Below are 18,305 nucleotides of genomic sequence, written 5' to 3' on the forward strand. Positions count from 1 at the left end.
ATTGTAAGCAAGAGGGCCGTTGGAAAAAAATTGTCCATGCCGTCTGAGTACTGGGGAAAGAGAGACAGAAGAAGCCGTTGGAGTCATGCCGGAGATTGGGTTGGAGTGAAGGGGGCCGGAGGAATCTCTTAAAATTTCCCCAGACGATCCTCTGGTTCCAGTCAAGCTGGGGAATGAAATAGGAGATTTTTTATTTTTCATTATTGATAGTGGAGCCACACTTGCTGCAGTAAGTAGTTGTAGGGGACCCTTAAGTAGAAGTAAAAGAAGCGTTGTTGGTGCAAGAGGGAAAAAGACTTTAAGGCTGTTTTCACAGCCTATGGAATGTTCCATGGGAAACACTAAATTAACTCCTGAATTCCTTTAGATGCCAGAATGCCCCCTACCGTTGCTTGGGTGGGATTTACTTGTAAACTGAATGCAGGGCTAAGTTCTTCTGAAGACTCTGTTCAGTTGCCTCTGTTCAGCCCACAGGGGACCTCTCCTCTTTGTGGCGGATGCCAGCCTGAACGGGACCTCGCCTGTTTGGGGCACACGGATGGCGGGCGCTGTCGCCGAAAGGCAAAGCAGGGTCATAGCAGAGTGTTCCATTTCTGGGGATGGGCTCAGCCATCCCCTGCACAAATTTCTCCTATGTAGCAATGGGGATGGTAGCTTTCTTCTGTTTTCTTGAAGAACAAGAGGATGCTGGAGCACGTGACAAGAGCACGATCTTTTTCTCTTCCTTTGGCAGTAGAGGCACCCAAGGCCAGCCTGCATTCAAGGAACAGCATGGGGATATCTGTGTCGAGCCTTAGCAGAGGAAGGAAGCTTCTTTTGGAGGCTGAGGCGACGAAGCAGAGTCCTTAATTGTTCTGTTTGATTTTCAACAGGGGTGCGGGGAGGGCCCGGGACATGCAAAATGTGGTCCCGGACAGGGGAGCTGTCTATTACATGGGAGGCTGAGAGCGCTATCGTGGACGCCACTGGACTGGCATCCTGTAAGGATGCTTTCACGTGTTTTCTTGTTTAGAGGCCAACCTCGGCTTTGGGCTGTAAACTAAAGTCTGCCAGGCCGGTGCCAGCTTGGCGGCAGCATCTGCCCATGGCAGCGCCAGCTTGGTGGTGGTGTGTGCCCATGCCTGTGCCAGGTTGCTGGCTGTGTCTGGCTTGTGAGGCTTGGGGTAATTGGCCCCCTGTTCCCCATGGCGTGGGCTCCAGGTGTGGCCCGGGGCAGCACAGGTGGGACCCATGAGGTGAGGATGGGGCTGGGCCCAGGGTTTAAAAAGGGCTGAGGATGGGGCTGGCCCTGCTGTATCCGCCATTATTTTAGTCAGATCCTGCATTCCGCTCAGTGAAAGGCTCACGAGAATTACTTAACATTTGCCTTGGGAAGTCATGCTTCAAACAATGAATTTGCAACAAAATGTTTTTGACACTAGTCAATGAACTCCTGTAATACTGCAGCAAAATGACGTTTTTAGTGGTTGTTGAATCTCAGAGTGATAACATAGGCATCCCTGTTTGAGCCCTTACCGCAAGCATTGCAATGTTTGTTTACACCCTGCTCGGTTCTTTTGTGAAGGTGTGTAGCGATGGGAGGTGCGTTATTCCCAAGGTGCTACGGCGCCGATGCTCTGGCCGTTGGCAGCAATGGGCAAAGCGGAAGGCTGTGCGGCTAGGGGAGAATGGCGTGGACATGCTACTGCTCTCTCTGTTGCACCAGAATTTTGACGGCTGGGTTGGGCTGCCAAATCAATGGAAGGACTGGAAGACATTTCAGAAAAGTGAGTACTCTACTATCTTTATCTTTGAAAGTCGTTGTCTTTCTACAGACCCCTGTCCATGGCTTAGCTATTTGATTGGCGTGAAACAGACCCAGAATTTTGCTTTAAGTGGTGTTCTGATTCGCTGAAATTCCCCGTAGGTAGAGAGCAAGAATTACAAATGTTGCTTGGTGGTTGAAGTTCTCGGGGTTTCTGTGAAAGCTAACTTGCCAGAATGTGTAGGAAGCAACGTGAATTCCAGTAGAGATACTGCAGAAAAGGTCCTCTTCTTGACAGGAAAAGAGCTTCACGAAACGTCGGCGCTGTTTGCCGTAGGGCCTCCGACATAGTTGTTCAGTCATCGTGGGCTTTGTGCCATTCCCGCAGGCATGATGTTGAACACATTTTGTACGGCAGCTGGTATCTTAGCTGACTTTCTATCTCGCGCTTGGTTGCTTGTACCTGCTCGAGGCTTACTGTAGTGTCAAATGAACCCCCAGGAAAATGTCCTCAACTCGTGCTGGTAGGGCAAGCCCGCTGCAGTTGATAACATCGGAAAATAGCACGATGTTTTGAAAAATTTGCCTTGCGAGGACAAGGGCTGTCTCCTGGAGGGCAGCTGAACTCTGTGACTGATTCCACCGGTCCGCTCTGGCACTTGAAGGAGGCAGTCCCTAAGCCAACGCAATCTAAAATGGGGGTCGTTTGGGTTTTTTGAATCATTTCTTAGGGATATGAGGCTTGTGTGGGTGTTGAGCTTGTCCTGTTCTTTCTGTTCCTAATTCTGAAGCCACTGACTGGCGTCAAAGAACGGTCGTGTTGTAGTCTGACGGTGTCGTCTCCCAGGAGCTGGTGGAAGGCCAGGGCTTACGTCAAACTGATAAGGAGGATTGAGGCTGGAAAGTGGAACGTCTAAACAAGAATTACTGTCCTTGGGAGAGAAGCACATCCTGAAGAAACAGGTAAGCTAATGGAAATGTTTTGGGAACCGTCCGAAAGAACTAGTAGGAGTGTGATAAGAAACACCCTCCCGCAAACTATCCTCCTTATAATCCTAAAAGTCACAGCCCTGGAGCTGGAGACACCAGCCCGAGCAGAGAGCCCTCGCCTCTGAGCGTGCGCAGCATGTTAAAGTCGCGCTGTAGCTTGAAGTTGAAATAAGAGAAATGTAGACCAATAGAAAACTGCTTTGTGTAATGACTTATGCATATGCATAGCTAGACTGTATCAATACTGTACCTGTAGGAGCGAACTTTGTGCTAGCTTTGTGGAGCTGCCGCCTAGCGCCCATCTCTGCGCAGACGTGACAGAAAAATACCTCTGCCCTGTGTGTATATTGGTGTCCCGCACACGGGGTAAACGACCTCACGCTTGTGGGATAACAGTTTTGACACCCCAGGTGGGACCGAGCTGACAGCCTCGCCCGGTTCGTCTTGCCGCATCCGACAGGGAGAAGAGGCCTGAGCGGGCTCCAGCGCGCACCGACCTGTCGCCTGGGGACTCCTTCAGCTCCTCTCCTGCGGTCGGGCGGTAAGTGCCGAAACGGTGCAATGCTCCTGACAAGAGGTGTTTTGTGGGGCTAGGAGAAAAGGGGGTAGGGGAAGATGTCTCGGGAAGCAGGCGGCCTCTGTTCTGTTCTGGGCTCTGCATAAGACGCACCAGGAAAGACAGGTGGCAGTAGCGTAGTTCTGTTTGTTTCTCCACGCTGTCCTGTTCTGAGTAAGGAAGGGAGACGTCCCTCGTTCTGGTTTGTATAGAAATAGTGGGTTTTTCGGTACCGGTATGGGTGCTGCTGCTTCCCAGGAGGCAGCCCTTTGCTCTCCTCTAGGATGCATCCTGAAGCATTGCAAGAAATTTGGGGGAGATGCCATGACTAAAAATCAGCTAAAACGATATCGTAATCAAGGGTGGCCACAATATCAATGGGAAGATGGTGAGAAATGGCCTGAGAACGGATCCTTGAAACATAACACTGTATCGGAATTAACGTTGTGTTGTCGGGGAACTGAAAAATGGGATGAAATGCCTTCTGTGGATATGCTTTTTTCGTTAAGGCGCGACTGGGATATTAGAAAGAAAGGTGGTTTAGTGGATTCTAAACATCAGATTGGAATATATGTGTTAAAAGAGAAAAAGGGAAAACCTCGTTGTATTGAATGGGAAAATTTGGAAGAGGATATTCAGCTGTCGGTAGCTCCCCCCAAACAGCCCAAATCTGATAGCTCAAGTGGTAATGGAGTTGTGAGTGCTATCTCTAAAAGAACAAGGGGAGAGAAACCCATAGCTGGAGCTCCCCTCAGACAGGCTGCAGGGCCTGAAGGAACACGGGTATCCGTAGACGTACCTTTTACTGCTTGTGATTTATTAAACTGCAAACAGGCAGTCGGATCCTATCGAAACAATCCAGAAGGAATGTATAGTACTGTTAATCACGACTCCTAGTCCTAACTGGGGAGGTGTACAGGCTCTCCTAGAATATTTGTTTCCCACTGAGGAGAGGAGAAGAATTTGAGAGAAGGCCAGAGAGGGACTGATCCAACAAGGCGGGGGGGTGGGGGGGGTGGGGGGTGCCTAATACCGATATGTACCTCCCGAAAGAGGATCCGGGGTGGGATCCAGACACAAGTGTGAGGGATTAGAGAGGGTAAAGGAATATCAGAAGTGAATCTTGTACGGGATTCAAGACGGAGTGCCAAAGCCCAAGAATGTATCTAAACTATCTGAAGTAAGGCAGGGGCATAAGGAAACCCCGTCAGCCTTCTGTGAGCGATTGTGTGAAGTAGCTCGAAAATGGACAGATCTGGATCCGGAAGGTGATAGCAATTCAAAGTTATTTAACAGGCTGTTTATTGGTCAAGCAGCAGCAGATATGAGAAAGAGATGACAAAAGGTAGAGGGCGAGGATGGCATGACAATCTCACCGTTCTTCTCAATGGCATGTAAGGTACGTAATAATCGGGAGGAAATAGAAGAGAAGGAGAAGCGGGGACGAGTAACGCTGCAAGCTTCTCTGTTGGCTGCCTTGAGGGAAGACCAGGAAAAAGGGAGAGAAAATACAGGAGGTGAATTTTGTGGGTGAGGAAGGGGCTGTAGAAATAATAGTAGAAATGGTTATGACATTCCCCTGGGAATGAATCGGCGTGCAAATTGTAAGCAAGAGGGCCGTTGGAAAAAAATTGTCCATGCCGTCTGAGTACTGGGGAAAGAGAGACAGAAGAAGCCGTTGGAGTCATGCCGGAGATTGGGTTGGAGTGAAGGGGGCCGGAGGAATCTCTTAAAATTTCCCCAGACGATCCTCTGGTTCCAGTCAAGCTGGGGAATGAAATAGGAGATTTTTTATTTTTCATTATTGATAGTGGAGCCACACTTGCTGCAGTAAGTAGTTGTAGGGGACCCTTAAGTAGAAGTAAAAGAAGCGTTGTTGGTGCAAGAGGGAAAAAGACTTTAAGGCTGTTTTCACAGCCTATGGAATGTTCCATGGGAAACACTAAATTAACTCCTGAATTCCTTTAGATGCCAGAATGCCCCCTACCGTTGCTTGGGTGGGATTTACTTGTAAACTGAATGCAGGGCTAAGTTCTTCTGAAGACTCTGTTCAGTTGCCTCTGTTCAGCCCACAGGGGACCTCTCCTCTTTGTGGCGGATGCCAGCCTGAACGGGACCTCGCCTGTTTGGGGCACACGGATGGCGGGCGCTGTCGCCGAAAGGCAAAGCAGGGTCATAGCAGAGTGTTCCATTTCTGGGGATGGGCTCAGCCATCCCCTGCACAAATTTCTCCTATGTAGCAATGGGGATGGTAGCTTTCTTCTGTTTTCTTGAAGAACAAGAGGATGCTGGAGCACGTGACAAGAGCACGATCTTTTTCTCTTCCTTTGGCAGTAGAGGCACCCAAGGCCAGCCTGCATTCAAGGAACAGCATGGGGATATCTGTGTCGAGCCTTAGCAGAGGAAGGAAGCTTCTTTTGGAGGCTGAGGCGACGAAGCAGAGTCCTTAATTGTTCTGTTTGATTTTCAACAGGGGTGCGGGGAGGGCCCGGGACATGCAAAATGTGGTCCCGGACAGGGGAGCTGTCTATTACATGGGAGGCTGAGAGCGCTATCGTGGACGCCACTGGACTGGCATCCTGTAAGGATGCTTTCACGTGTTTTCTTGTTTAGAGGCCAACCTCGGCTTTGGGCTGTAAACTAAAGTCTGCCAGGCCGGTGCCAGCTTGGCGGCAGCATCTGCCCATGGCAGCGCCAGCTTGGTGGTGGTGTGTGCCCATGCCTGTGCCAGGTTGCTGGCTGTGTCTGGCTTGTGAGGCTTGGGGTAATTGGCCCCCTGTTCCCCATGGCGTGGGCTCCAGGTGTGGCCCGGGGCAGCACAGGTGGGACCCATGAGGTGAGGATGGGGCTGGGCCCAGGGTTTAAAAAGGGCTGAGGATGGGGCTGGCCCTGCTGTATCCGCCATTATTTTAGTCAGATCCTGCATTCCGCTCAGTGAAAGGCTCACGAGAATTACTTAACATTTGCCTTGGGAAGTCATGCTTCAAACAATGAATTTGCAACAAAATGTTTTTGACACTAGTCAATGAACTCCTGTAATACTGCAGCAAAATGACGTTTTTAGTGGTTGTTGAATCTCAGAGTGATAACATAGGCATCCCTGTTTGAGCCCTTACCGCAAGCATTGCAATGTTTGTTTACACCCTGCTCGGTTCTTTTGTGAAGGTGTGTAGCGATGGGAGGTGCGTTATTCCCAAGGTGCTACGGCGCCGATGCTCTGGCCGTTGGCAGCAATGGGCAAAGCGGAAGGCTGTGCGGCTAGGGGAGAATGGCGTGGACATGCTACTGCTCTCTCTGTTGCACCAGAATTTTGACGGCTGGGTTGGGCTGCCAAATCAATGGAAGGACTGGAAGACATTTCAGAAAAGTGAGTACTCTACTATCTTTATCTTTGAAAGTCGTTGTCTTTCTACAGACCCCTGTCCATGGCTTAGCTATTTGATTGGCGTGAAACAGACCCAGAATTTTGCTTTAAGTGGTGTTCTGATTCGCTGAAATTCCCCGTAGGTAGAGAGCAAGAATTACAAATGTTGCTTAGTGGTTGAAGTTCTCGGGGTTTCTGTGAAAGCTAACTTGCCAGAATGTGTAGGAAGCAACGTGAATTCCAGTAGAGATACTGCAGAAAAGGTCCTCTTCTTGACAGGAAAAGAGCTTCACGAAACGTCGGCGCTGTTTGCCGTAGGGCCTCCGACATAGTTGTTCAGTCATCGTGGGCTTTGTGCCATTCCCGCAGGCATGATGTTGAACACATTTTGTACGGCAGCTGGTATCTTAGCTGACTTTCTATCTCGCGCTTGGTTGCTTGTACCTGCTCGAGGCTTACTGTAGTGTCAAATGAACCCCCAGGAAAATGTCCTCAACTCGTGCTGGTAGGGCAAGCCCGCTGCAGTTGATAACATCGGAAAATAGCACGATGTTTTGAAAAATTTGCCTTGCGAGGACAAGGGCTGTCTCCTGGAGGGCAGCTGAACTCTGTGACTGATTCCACCGGTCCGCTCTGGCACTTGAAGGAGGCAGTCCCTAAGCCAACGCAATCTAAAATGGGGGTCGTTTGGGTTTTTTGAATCATTTCTTAGGGATATGAGGCTTGTGTGGGTGTTGAGCTTGTCCTGTTCTTTCTGTTCCTAATTCTGAAGCCACTGACTGGCGTCAAAGAACGGTCGTGTTGTAGTCTGACGGTGTCGTCTCCCAGGAGCTGGTGGAAGGCCAGGGCTTACGTCAAACTGATAAGGAGGATTGAGGCTGGAAAGTGGAACGTCTAAACAAGAATTACTGTCCTTGGGAGAGAAGCACATCCTGAAGAAACAGGTAAGCTAATGGAAATGTTTTGGGAACCGTCCGAAAGAACTAGTAGGAGTGTGATAAGAAACACCCTCCCGCAAACTATCCTCCTTATAATCCTAAAAGTCACAGCCCTGGAGCTGGAGACACCAGCCCGAGCAGAGAGCCCTCGCCTCTGAGCGTGCGCAGCATGTTAAAGTCGCGCTGTAGCTTGAAGTTGAAATAAGAGAAATGTAGACCAATAGAAAACTGCTTTGTGTAATGACTTATGCATATGCATAGCTAGACTGTATCAATACTGTACCTGTAGGAGCGAACTTTGTGCTAGCTTTGTGGAGCTGCCGCCTAGCGCCCATCTCTGCGCAGACGTGACAGAAAAATACCTCTGCCCTGTGTGTATATTGGTGTCCCGCACACGGGGTAAACGACCTCACGCTTGTGGGATAACAGTTTTGACACCCCAGGTGGGACCGAGCTGACAGCCTCGCCCGGTTCGTCTTGCCGCATCCGACAGGGAGAAGAGGCCTGAGCGGGCTCCAGCGCGCACCGACCTGTCGCCTGGGGACTCCTTCAGCTCCTCTCCTGCGGTCGGGCGGTAAGTGCCGAAACGGTGCAATGCTCCTGACAAGAGGTGTTTTGTGGGGCTAGGAGAAAAGGGGGTAGGGGAAGATGTCTCGGGAAGCAGGCGGCCTCTGTTCTGTTCTGGGCTCTGCATAAGACGCACCAGGAAAGACAGGTGGCAGTAGCGTAGTTCTGTTTGTTTCTCCACGCTGTCCTGTTCTGAGTAAGGAAGGGAGACGTCCCTCGTTCTGGTTTGTATAGAAATAGTGGGTTTTTCGGTACCGGTATGGGTGCTGCTGCTTCCCAGGAGGCAGCCCTTTGCTCTCCTCTAGGATGCATCCTGAAGCATTGCAAGAAATTTGGGGGAGATGCCATGACTAAAAATCAGCTAAAACGATATCGTAATCAAGGGTGGCCACAATATCAATGGGAAGATGGTGAGAAATGGCCTGAGAACGGATCCTTGAAACATAACACTGTATCGGAATTAACGTTGTGTTGTCGGGGAACTGAAAAATGGGATGAAATGCCTTCTGTGGATATGCTTTTTTCGTTAAGGCGCGACTGGGATATTAGAAAGAAAGGTGGTTTAGTGGATTCTAAACATCAGATTGGAATATATGTGTTAAAAGAGAAAAAGGGAAAACCTCGTTGTATTGAATGGGAAAATTTGGAAGAGGATATTCAGCTGTCGGTAGCTCCCCCCAAACAGCCCAAATCTGATAGCTCAAGTGGTAATGGAGTTGTGAGTGCTATCTCTAAAAGAACAAGGGGAGAGAAACCCATAGCTGGAGCTCCCCTCAGACAGGCTGCAGGGCCTGAAGGAACACGGGTATCCGTAGACGTACCTTTTACTGCTTGTGATTTATTAAACTGCAAACAGGCAGTCGGATCCTATCGAAACAATCCAGAAGGAATGTATAGTACTGTTAATCACGACTCCTAGTCCTAACTGGGGAGGTGTACAGGCTCTCCTAGAATATTTGTTTCCCACTGAGGAGAGGAGAAGAATTTGAGAGAAGGCCAGAGAGGGACTGATCCAACAAGGCGGGGGGGTGGGGGGGGTGGGGGGTGCCTAATACCGATATGTACCTCCCGAAAGAGGATCCGGGGTGGGATCCAGACACAAGTGTGAGGGATTAGAGAGGGTAAAGGAATATCAGAAGTGAATCTTGTACGGGATTCAACACGGAGTGCAAAAGCCCAAGAATGTATCTAAACTATCTGAAGTAAGGCAGGGGCATAAGGAAACCCCGTCAGCCTTCTGTGAGCGATTGTGTGAAGTAGCTCGAAAATGGACAGATCTGGATCCGGAAGGTGATAGCAATTCAAAGTTATTTAACAGGCTGTTTATTGGTCAAGCAGCAGCAGATATGAGAAAGAGATGACAAAAGGTAGAGGGCGAGGATGGCATGACAATCTCACCGTTCTTCTCAATGGCATGTAAGGTACGTAATAATCGGGAGGAAATAGAAGAGAAGGAGAAGCGGGGACGAGTAACGCTGCAAGCTTCTCTGTTGGCTGCCTTGAGGGAAGACCAGGAAAAAGGGAGAGAAAATACAGGAGGTGAATTTTGTGGGTGAGGAAGGGGCTGTAGAAATAATAGTAGAAATGGTTATGACATTCCCCTGGGAATGAATCGGCGTGCAAATTGTAAGCAAGAGGGCCGTTGGAAAAAAATTGTCCATGCCGTCTGAGTACTGGGGAAAGAGAGACAGAAGAAGCCGTTGGAGTCATGCCGGAGATTGGGTTGGAGTGAAGGGGGCCGGAGGAATCTCTTAAAATTTCCCCAGACGATCCTCTGGTTCCAGTCAAGCTGGGGAATGAAATAGGAGATTTTTTATTTTTCATTATTGATAGTGGAGCCACACTTGCTGCAGTAAGTAGTTGTAGGGGACCCTTAAGTAGAAGTAAAAGAAGCGTTGTTGGTGCAAGAGGGAAAAAGACTTTAAGGCTGTTTTCACAGCCTATGGAATGTTCCATGGGAAACACTAAATTAACTCCTGAATTCCTTTAGATGCCAGAATGCCCCCTACCGTTGCTTGGGTGGGATTTACTTGTAAACTGAATGCAGGGCTAAGTTCTTCTGAAGACTCTGTTCAGTTGCCTCTGTTCAGCCCACAGGGGACCTCTCCTCTTTGTGGCGGATGCCAGCCTGAACGGGACCTCGCCTGTTTGGGGCACACGGATGGCGGGCGCTGTCGCCGAAAGGCAAAGCAGGGTCATAGCAGAGTGTTCCATTTCTGGGGATGGGCTCAGCCATCCCCTGCACAAATTTCTCCTATGTAGCAATGGGGATGGTAGCTTTCTTCTGTTTTCTTGAAGAACAAGAGGATGCTGGAGCACGTGACAAGAGCACGATCTTTTTCTCTTCCTTTGGCAGTAGAGGCACCCAAGGCCAGCCTGCATTCAAGGAACAGCATGGGGATATCTGTGTCGAGCCTTAGCAGAGGAAGGAAGCTTCTTTTGGAGGCTGAGGCGACGAAGCAGAGTCCTTAATTGTTCTGTTTGATTTTCAACAGGGGTGCGGGGAGGGCCCGGGACATGCAAAATGTGGTCCCGGACAGGGGAGCTGTCTATTACATGGGAGGCTGAGAGCGCTATCGTGGACGCCACTGGACTGGCATCCTGTAAGGATGCTTTCACGTGTTTTCTTGTTTAGAGGCCAACCTCGGCTTTGGGCTGTAAACTAAAGTCTGCCAGGCCGGTGCCAGCTTGGCGGCAGCATCTGCCCATGGCAGCGCCAGCTTGGTGGTGGTGTGTGCCCATGCCTGTGCCAGGTTGCTGGCTGTGTCTGGCTTGTGAGGCTTGGGGTAATTGGCCCCCTGTTCCCCATGGCGTGGGCTCCAGGTGTGGCCCGGGGCAGCACAGGTGGGACCCATGAGGTGAGGATGGGGCTGGGCCCAGGGTTTAAAAAGGGCTGAGGATGGGGCTGGCCCTGCTGTATCCGCCATTATTTTAGTCAGATCCTGCATTCCGCTCAGTGAAAGGCTCACGAGAATTACTTAACATTTGCCTTGGGAAGTCATGCTTCAAACAATGAATTTTCAACAAAATGTTTTTGACACTAGTCAATGAACTCCTGTAATACTGCAGCAAAATGACGTTTTTAGTGGTTGTTGAATCTCAGAGTGATAACATAGGCATCCCTGTTTGAGCCCTTACCGCAAGCATTGCAATGTTCGTTTACACCCTGCTCGGTTCTTTTGTGAAGGTGTGTAGCGATGGGAGGTGCGTTATTCCCAAGGTGCTACGGCGCCGATGCTCTGGCCGTTGGCAGCAATGGGCAAAGCGGAAGGCTGTGCGGCTAGGGGAGAATGGCGTGGACATGCTACTGCTCTCTCTGTTGCACCAGAATTTTGACGGCTGGGTTGGGCTGCCAAATCAATGGAAGGACTGGAAGACATTTCAGAAAAGTGAGTACTCTACTATCTTTATCTTTGAAAGTCGTTGTCTTTCTACAGACCCCTGTCCATGGCTTAGCTATTTGATTGGCGTGAAACAGACCCAGAATTTTGCTTTAAGTGGTGTTCTGATTCGCTGAAATTCCCCGTAGGTAGAGAGCAAGAATTACAAATGTTGCTTGGTGGTTGAAGTTCTCGGGGTTTCTGTGAAAGCTAACTTGCCAGAATGTGTAGGAAGCAACGTGAATTCCAGTAGAGATACTGCAGAAAAGGTCCTCTTCTTGACAGGAAAAGAGCTTCACGAAACGTCGGCGCTGTTTGCCGTAGGGCCTCCGACATAGTTGTTCAGTCATCGTGGGCTTTGTGCCATTCCCGCAGGCATGATGTTGAACACATTTTGTACGGCAGCTGGTATCTTAGCTGACTTTCTATCTCGCGCTTGGTTGCTTGTACCTGCTCGAGGCTTACTGTAGTGTCAAATGAACCCCCAGGAAAATGTCCTCAACTCGTGCTGGTAGGGCAAGCCCGCTGCAGTTGATAACATCGGAAAATAGCACGATGTTTTGAAAAATTTGCCTTGCGAGGACAAGGGCTGTCTCCTGGAGGGCAGCTGAACTCTGTGACTGATTCCACCGGTCCGCTCTGGCACTTGAAGGAGGCAGTCCCTAAGCCAACGCAATCTAAAATGGGGGTCGTTTGGGTTTTTTGAATCATTTCTTAGGGATATGAGGCTTGTGTGGGTGTTGAGCTTGTCCTGTTCTTTCTGTTCCTAATTCTGAAGCCACTGACTGGCGTCAAAGAACGGTCGTGTTGTAGTCTGACGGTGTCGTCTCCCAGGAGCTGGTGGAAGGCCAGGGCTTACGCCAAACTGATAAGGAGGATTGAGGCTGGAAAGTGGAACGTCTAAACAAGAATTACTGTCCTTGGGAGAGAAGCACATCCTGAAGAAACAGGTAAGCTAATGGAAATGTTTTGGGAACCGTCCGAAAGAACTAGTAGGAGTGTGATAAGAAACACCCTCCCGCAAACTATCCTCCTTATAATCCTAAAAGTCACAGCCCTGGAGCTGGAGACACCAGCCCAAGCAGAGAGCCCTCGCCTCTGAGCGTGCGCAGCATGTTAAAGTCGCGCTGTAGCTTGAAGTTGAAATAAGAGAAATGTAGACCAATAGAAAACTGCTTTGTGTAATGACTTATGCATATGCATAGCTAGACTGTATCAATACTGTACCTGTAGGAGCGAACTTTGTGCTAGCTTTGTGGAGCTGCCGCCTAGCGCCCATCTCTGCGCAGACGTGACAGAAAAATACCTCTGCCCTGTGTGTATATTGGTGTCCCGCACACGGGGTAAACGACCTCACGCTTGTGGGATAACAGTTTTGACACCCCAGGTGGGACCGAGCTGACAGCCTCGCCCGGTTCGTCTTGCCGCATCCGACAGGGAGAAGAGGCCTGAGCGGGCTCCAGCGCGCACCGACCTGTCGCCTGGGGACTCCTTCAGCTCCTCTCCTGCGGTCGGGCGGTAAGTGCCGAAACGGTGCAATGCTCCTGACAAGAGGTGTTTTGTGGGGCTAGGAGAAAAGGGGGTAGGGGAAGATGTCTCGGGAAGCAGGCGGCCTCTGTTCTGTTCTGGGCTCTGCATAAGACGCACCAGGAAAGACAGGTGGCAGTAGCGTAGTTCTGTTTGTTTCTCCACGCTGTCCTGTTCTGAGTAAGGAAGGGAGACGTCCCTCGTTCTGGTTTGTATAGAAATAGTGGGTTTTTCGGTACCGGTATGGGTGCTGCTGCTTCCCAGGAGGCAGCCCTTTGCTCTCCTCTAGGATGCATCCTGAAGCATTGCAAGAAATTTGGGGGAGATGCCATGACTAAAAATCAGCTAAAACGATATCGTAATCAAGGGTGGCCACAATATCAATGGGAAGATGGTGAGAAATGGCCTGAGAACGGATCCTTGAAACATAACACTGTATCGGAATTAACGTTGTGTTGTCGGGGAACTGAAAAATGGGATGAAATGCCTTCTGTGGATATGCTTTTTTCGTTAAGGCGCGACTGGGATATTAGAAAGAAAGGTGGTTTAGTGGATTCTAAACATCAGATTGGAATATATGTGTTAAAAGAGAAAAAGGGAAAACCTCGTTGTATTGAATGGGAAAATTTGGAAGAGGATATTCAGCTGTCGGTAGCTCCCCCCAAACAGCCCAAATCTGATAGCTCAAGTGGTAATGGAGTTGTGAGTGCTATCTCTAAAAGAACAAGGGGAGAGAAACCCATAGCTGGAGCTCCCCTCAGACAGGCTGCAGGGCCTGAAGGAACACGGGTATCCGTAGATGTACCTTTTACTGCTTGTGATTTATTAAACTGCAAACAGGCAGTCGGATCCTATCGAAACAATCCAGAAGGAATGTATAGTACTGTTAATCACGACTCCTAGTCCTAACTGGGGAGGTGTACAGGCTCTCCTAGAATATTTGTTTCCCACTGAGGAGAGGAGAAGAATTTGAGAGAAGGCCAGAGAGGGACTGATCCAACAAGGCGGGGGGGTGGGGGGGGTGGGGGGTGCCTAATACCGATATGTACCTCCCGAAAGAGGATCCGGGGTGGGATCCAGACACAAGTGTGAGGGATTAGAGAGGGTAAAGGAATATCAGAAGTGAATCTTGTACGGGATTCAACACGGAGTGCAAAAGCCCAAGAATGTATCTAAACTATCTGAAGTAAGGCAGGGGCATAAGGAAACCCCGTCAGCCTTCTGTGAGCGATTGTGTGAAGTAGCTCGAAAATGGACAGATCTGGATCCGGAAGGTGATAGCAATTCAAAGTTATTTAACAGGCTGTTTATTGGTCAAGCAGCAGCAGATATGAGAAAGAGATGACAAAAGGTAGAGGGCGAGGATGGCATGACAATCTCACCGTTCTTCTCAATGGCATGTAAGGTACGTAATAATCGGGAGGAAATAGAAGAGAAGGAGAAGCGGGGACGAGTAACGCTGCAAGCTTCTCTGTTGGCTGCCTTGAGGGAAGACCAGGAAAAAGGGAGAGAAAATACAGGAGGTGAATTTTGTGGGTGAGGAAGGGGCTGTAGAAATAATAGTAGAAATGGTTATGACATTCCCCTGGGAATGAATCGGCGTGCAAATTGTAAGCAAGAGGGCCGTTGGAAAAAAATTGTCCATGCCGTCTGAGTACTGGGGAAAGAGAGACAGAAGAAGCCGTTGGAGTCATGCCGGAGATTGGGTTGGAGTGAAGGGGGCCGGAGGAATCTCTTAAAATTTCCCCAGACGATCCTCTGGTTCCAGTCAAGCTGGGGAATGAAATAGGAGATTTTTTATTTTTCATTATTGATAGTGGAGCCACACTTGCTGCAGTAAGTAGTTGTAGGGGACCCTTAAGTAGAAGTAAAAGAAGCGTTGTTGGTGCAAGAGGGAAAAAGACTTTAAGGCTGTTTTCACAGCCTATGGAATGTTCCATGGGAAACACTAAATTAACTCCTGAATTCCTTTAGATGCCAGAATGCCCCCTACCGTTGCTTGGGTGGGATTTACTTGTAAACTGAATGCAGGGCTAAGTTCTTCTGAAGACTCTGTTCAGTTGCCTCTGTTCAGCCCACAGGGGACCTCTCCTCTTTGTGGCGGATGCCAGCCTGAACGGGACCTCGCCTGTTTGGGGCACACGGATGGCGGGCGCTGTCGCCGAAAGGCAAAGCAGGGTCATAGCAGAGTGTTCCATTTCTGGGGATGGGCTCAGCCATCCCCTGCACAAATTTCTCCTATGTAGCAATGGGGATGGTAGCTTTCTTCTGTTTTCTTGAAGAACAAGAGGATGCTGGAGCACGTGACAAGAGCACGATCTTTTTCTCTTCCTTTGGCAGTAGAGGCACCCAAGGCCAGCCTGCATTCAAGGAACAGCATGGGGATATCTGTGTCGAGCCTTAGCAGAGGAAGGAAGCTTCTTTTGGAGGCTGAGGCGACGAAGCAGAGTCCTTAATTGTTCTGTTTGATTTTCAACAGGGGTGCGGGGAGGGCCCGGGACATGCAAAATGTGGTCCCGGACAGGGGAGCTGTCTATTACATGGGAGGCTGAGAGCGCTATCGTGGACGCCACTGGACTGGCATCCTGTAAGGATGCTTTCACGTGTTTTCTTGTTTAGAGGCCAACCTCGGCTTTGGGCTGTAAACTAAAGTCTGCCAGGCCGGTGCCAGCTTGGCGGCAGCATCTGCCCATGGCAGCGCCAGCTTGGTGGTGGTGTGTGCCCATGCCTGTGCCAGGTTGCTGGCTGTGTCTGGCTTGTGAGGCTTGGGGTAATTGGCCCCCTGTTCCCCATGGCGTGGGCTCCAGGTGTGGCCCGGGGCAGCACAGGTGGGACCCATGAGGTGAGGATGGGGCTGGGCCCAGGGTTTAAAAAGGGCTGAGGATGGGGCTGGCCCTGCTGTATCCGCCATTATTTTAGTCAGATCCTGCATTCCGCTCAGTGAAAGGCTCACGAGAATTACTTAACATTTGCCTTGGGAAGTCATGCTTCAAACAATGAATTTTCAACAAAATGTTTTTGACACTAGTCAATGAACTCCTGTAATACTGCAGCAAAATGACGTTTTTAGTGGTTGTTGAATCTCAGAGTGATAACATAGGCATCCCTGTTTGAGCCCTTACCGCAAGCATTGCAATGTTCGTTTACACCCTGCTCGGTTCTTTTGTGAAGGTGTGTAGCGATGGGAGGTGCGTTATTCCCAAGGTGCTACGGCGCCGATGCTCTGGCCGTTGGCAGCAATGGGCAAAGCGGAAGGCTGTGCGGCTAGGGGAGAATGGCGTGGACATGCTACTGCTCTCTCTGTTGCACCAGAATTTTGACGGCTGGGTTGGGCTGCCAAATCAATGGAAGGACTGGAAGACATTTCAGAAAAGTGAGTACTCTACTATCTTTATCTTTGAAAGTCGTTGTCTTTCTACAGACCCCTGTCCATGGCTTAGCTATTTGATTGGCGTGAAACAGACCCAGAATTTTGCTTTAAGTGGTGTTCTGATTCGCTGAAATTCCCCGTAGGTAGAGAGCAAGAATTACAAATGTTGCTTGGTGGTTGAAGTTCTCGGGGTTTCTGTGAAAGCTAACTTGCCAGAATGTGTAGGAAGCAACGTGAATTCCAGTAGAGATACTGCAGAAAAGGTCCTCTTCTTGACAGGAAAAGAGCTTCACGAAACGTCGGCGCTGTTTGCCGTAGGGCCTCCGACATAGTTGTTCAGTCATCGTGGGCTTTGTGCCATTCCCGCAGGCATGATGTTGAACACATTTTGTACGGCAGCTGGTATCTTAGCTGACTTTCTATCTCGCGCTTGGTTGCTTGTACCTGCTCGAGGCTTACTGTAGTGTCAAATGAACCCCCAGGAAAATGTCCTCAACTCGTGCTGGTAGGGCAAGCCCGCTGCAGTTGATAACATCGGAAAATAGCACGATGTTTTGAAAAATTTGCCTTGCGAGGACAAGGGCTGTCTCCTGGAGGGCAGCTGAACTCTGTGACTGATTCCACCGGTCCGCTCTGGCACTTGAAGGAGGCAGTCCCTAAGCCAACGCAATCTAAAATGGGGGTCGTTTGGGTTTTTTGAATCATTTCTTAGGGATATGAGGCTTGTGTGGGTGTTGAGCTTGTCCTGTTCTTTCTGTTCCTAATTCTGAAGCCACTGACTGGCGTCAAAGAACGGTCGTGTTGTAGTCTGACGGTGTCGTCTCCCAGGAGCTGGTGGAAGGCCAGGGCTTACGCCAAACTGATAAGGAGGATTGAGGCTGGAAAGTGGAACGTCTAAACAAGAATTACTGTCCTTGGGAGAGAAGCACATCCTGAAGAAACAGGTAAGCTAATGGAAATGTTTTGGGAACCGTCCGAAAGAACTAGTAGGAGTGTGATAAGAAACACCCTCCCGCAAACTATCCTCCTTATAATCCTAAAAGTCACAGCCCTGGAGCTGGAGACACCAGCCCAAGCAGAGAGCCCTCGCCTCTGAGCGTGCGCAGCATGTTAAAGTCGCGCTGTAGCTTGAAGTTGAAATAAGAGAAATGTAGACCAATAGAAAACTGCTTTGTGTAATGACTTATGCATATGCATAGCTAGACTGTATCAATACTGTACCTGTAGGAGCGAACTTTGTGCTAGCTTTGTGGAGCTGCCGCCTAGCGCCCATCTCTGCGCAGACGTGACAGAAAAATACCTCTGCCCTGTGTGTATATTGGTGTCCCGCACACGGGGTAAACGACCTCACGCTTGTGGGATAACAGTTTTGACACCCCAGGTGGGACCGAGCTGACAGCCTCGCCCGGTTCGTCTTGCCGCATCCGACAGGGAGAAGAGGCCTGAGCGGACTCCAGCGCGCACCGACCTGTCGCCTGGGGACTCCTTCAGCTCCTCTCCTGCGGTCGGGCGGTAAGTGCCGAAACGGTGCAATGCTCCTGACAAGAGGTGTTTTGTGGGGCTAGGAGAAAAGGGGGTAGGGGAAGATGTCTCGGGAAGCAGGCGGCCTCTGTTCTGTTCTGGGCTCTGCATAAGACGCACCAGGAAAGACAGGTGGCAGTAGCGTAGTTCTGTTTGTTTCTCCACGCTGTCCTGTTCTGAGTAAGGAAGGGAGACGTCCCTCGTTCTGGTTTGTATAGAAATAGTGGGTTTTTCGGTACCGGTATGGGTGCTGCTGCTTCCCAGGAGGCAGCCCTTTGCTCTCCTCTAGGATGCATCCTGAAGCATTGCAAGAAATTTGGGGGAGATGCCATGACTAAAAATCAGCTA

General features: G+C 49.8%; 1 long non-coding RNA gene across 2 annotated transcripts in view; it reads left to right on the forward strand.

Moving 5' to 3' along the window:
* The window catches only part of LOC142413700 (uncharacterized), a 661,620-nt gene that overhangs the window by 225,332 nt on the left and 417,983 nt on the right, over positions 1-18,305 (forward strand). The window lies entirely within an intron of this gene.

Source organism: Mycteria americana, chromosome 8 (assembly GCF_035582795.1).
Source record: "Mycteria americana isolate JAX WOST 10 ecotype Jacksonville Zoo and Gardens chromosome 8, USCA_MyAme_1.0, whole genome shotgun sequence".
NCBI classification, from domain to species: Eukaryota; Metazoa; Chordata; class Aves; order Ciconiiformes; family Ciconiidae; genus Mycteria; species Mycteria americana.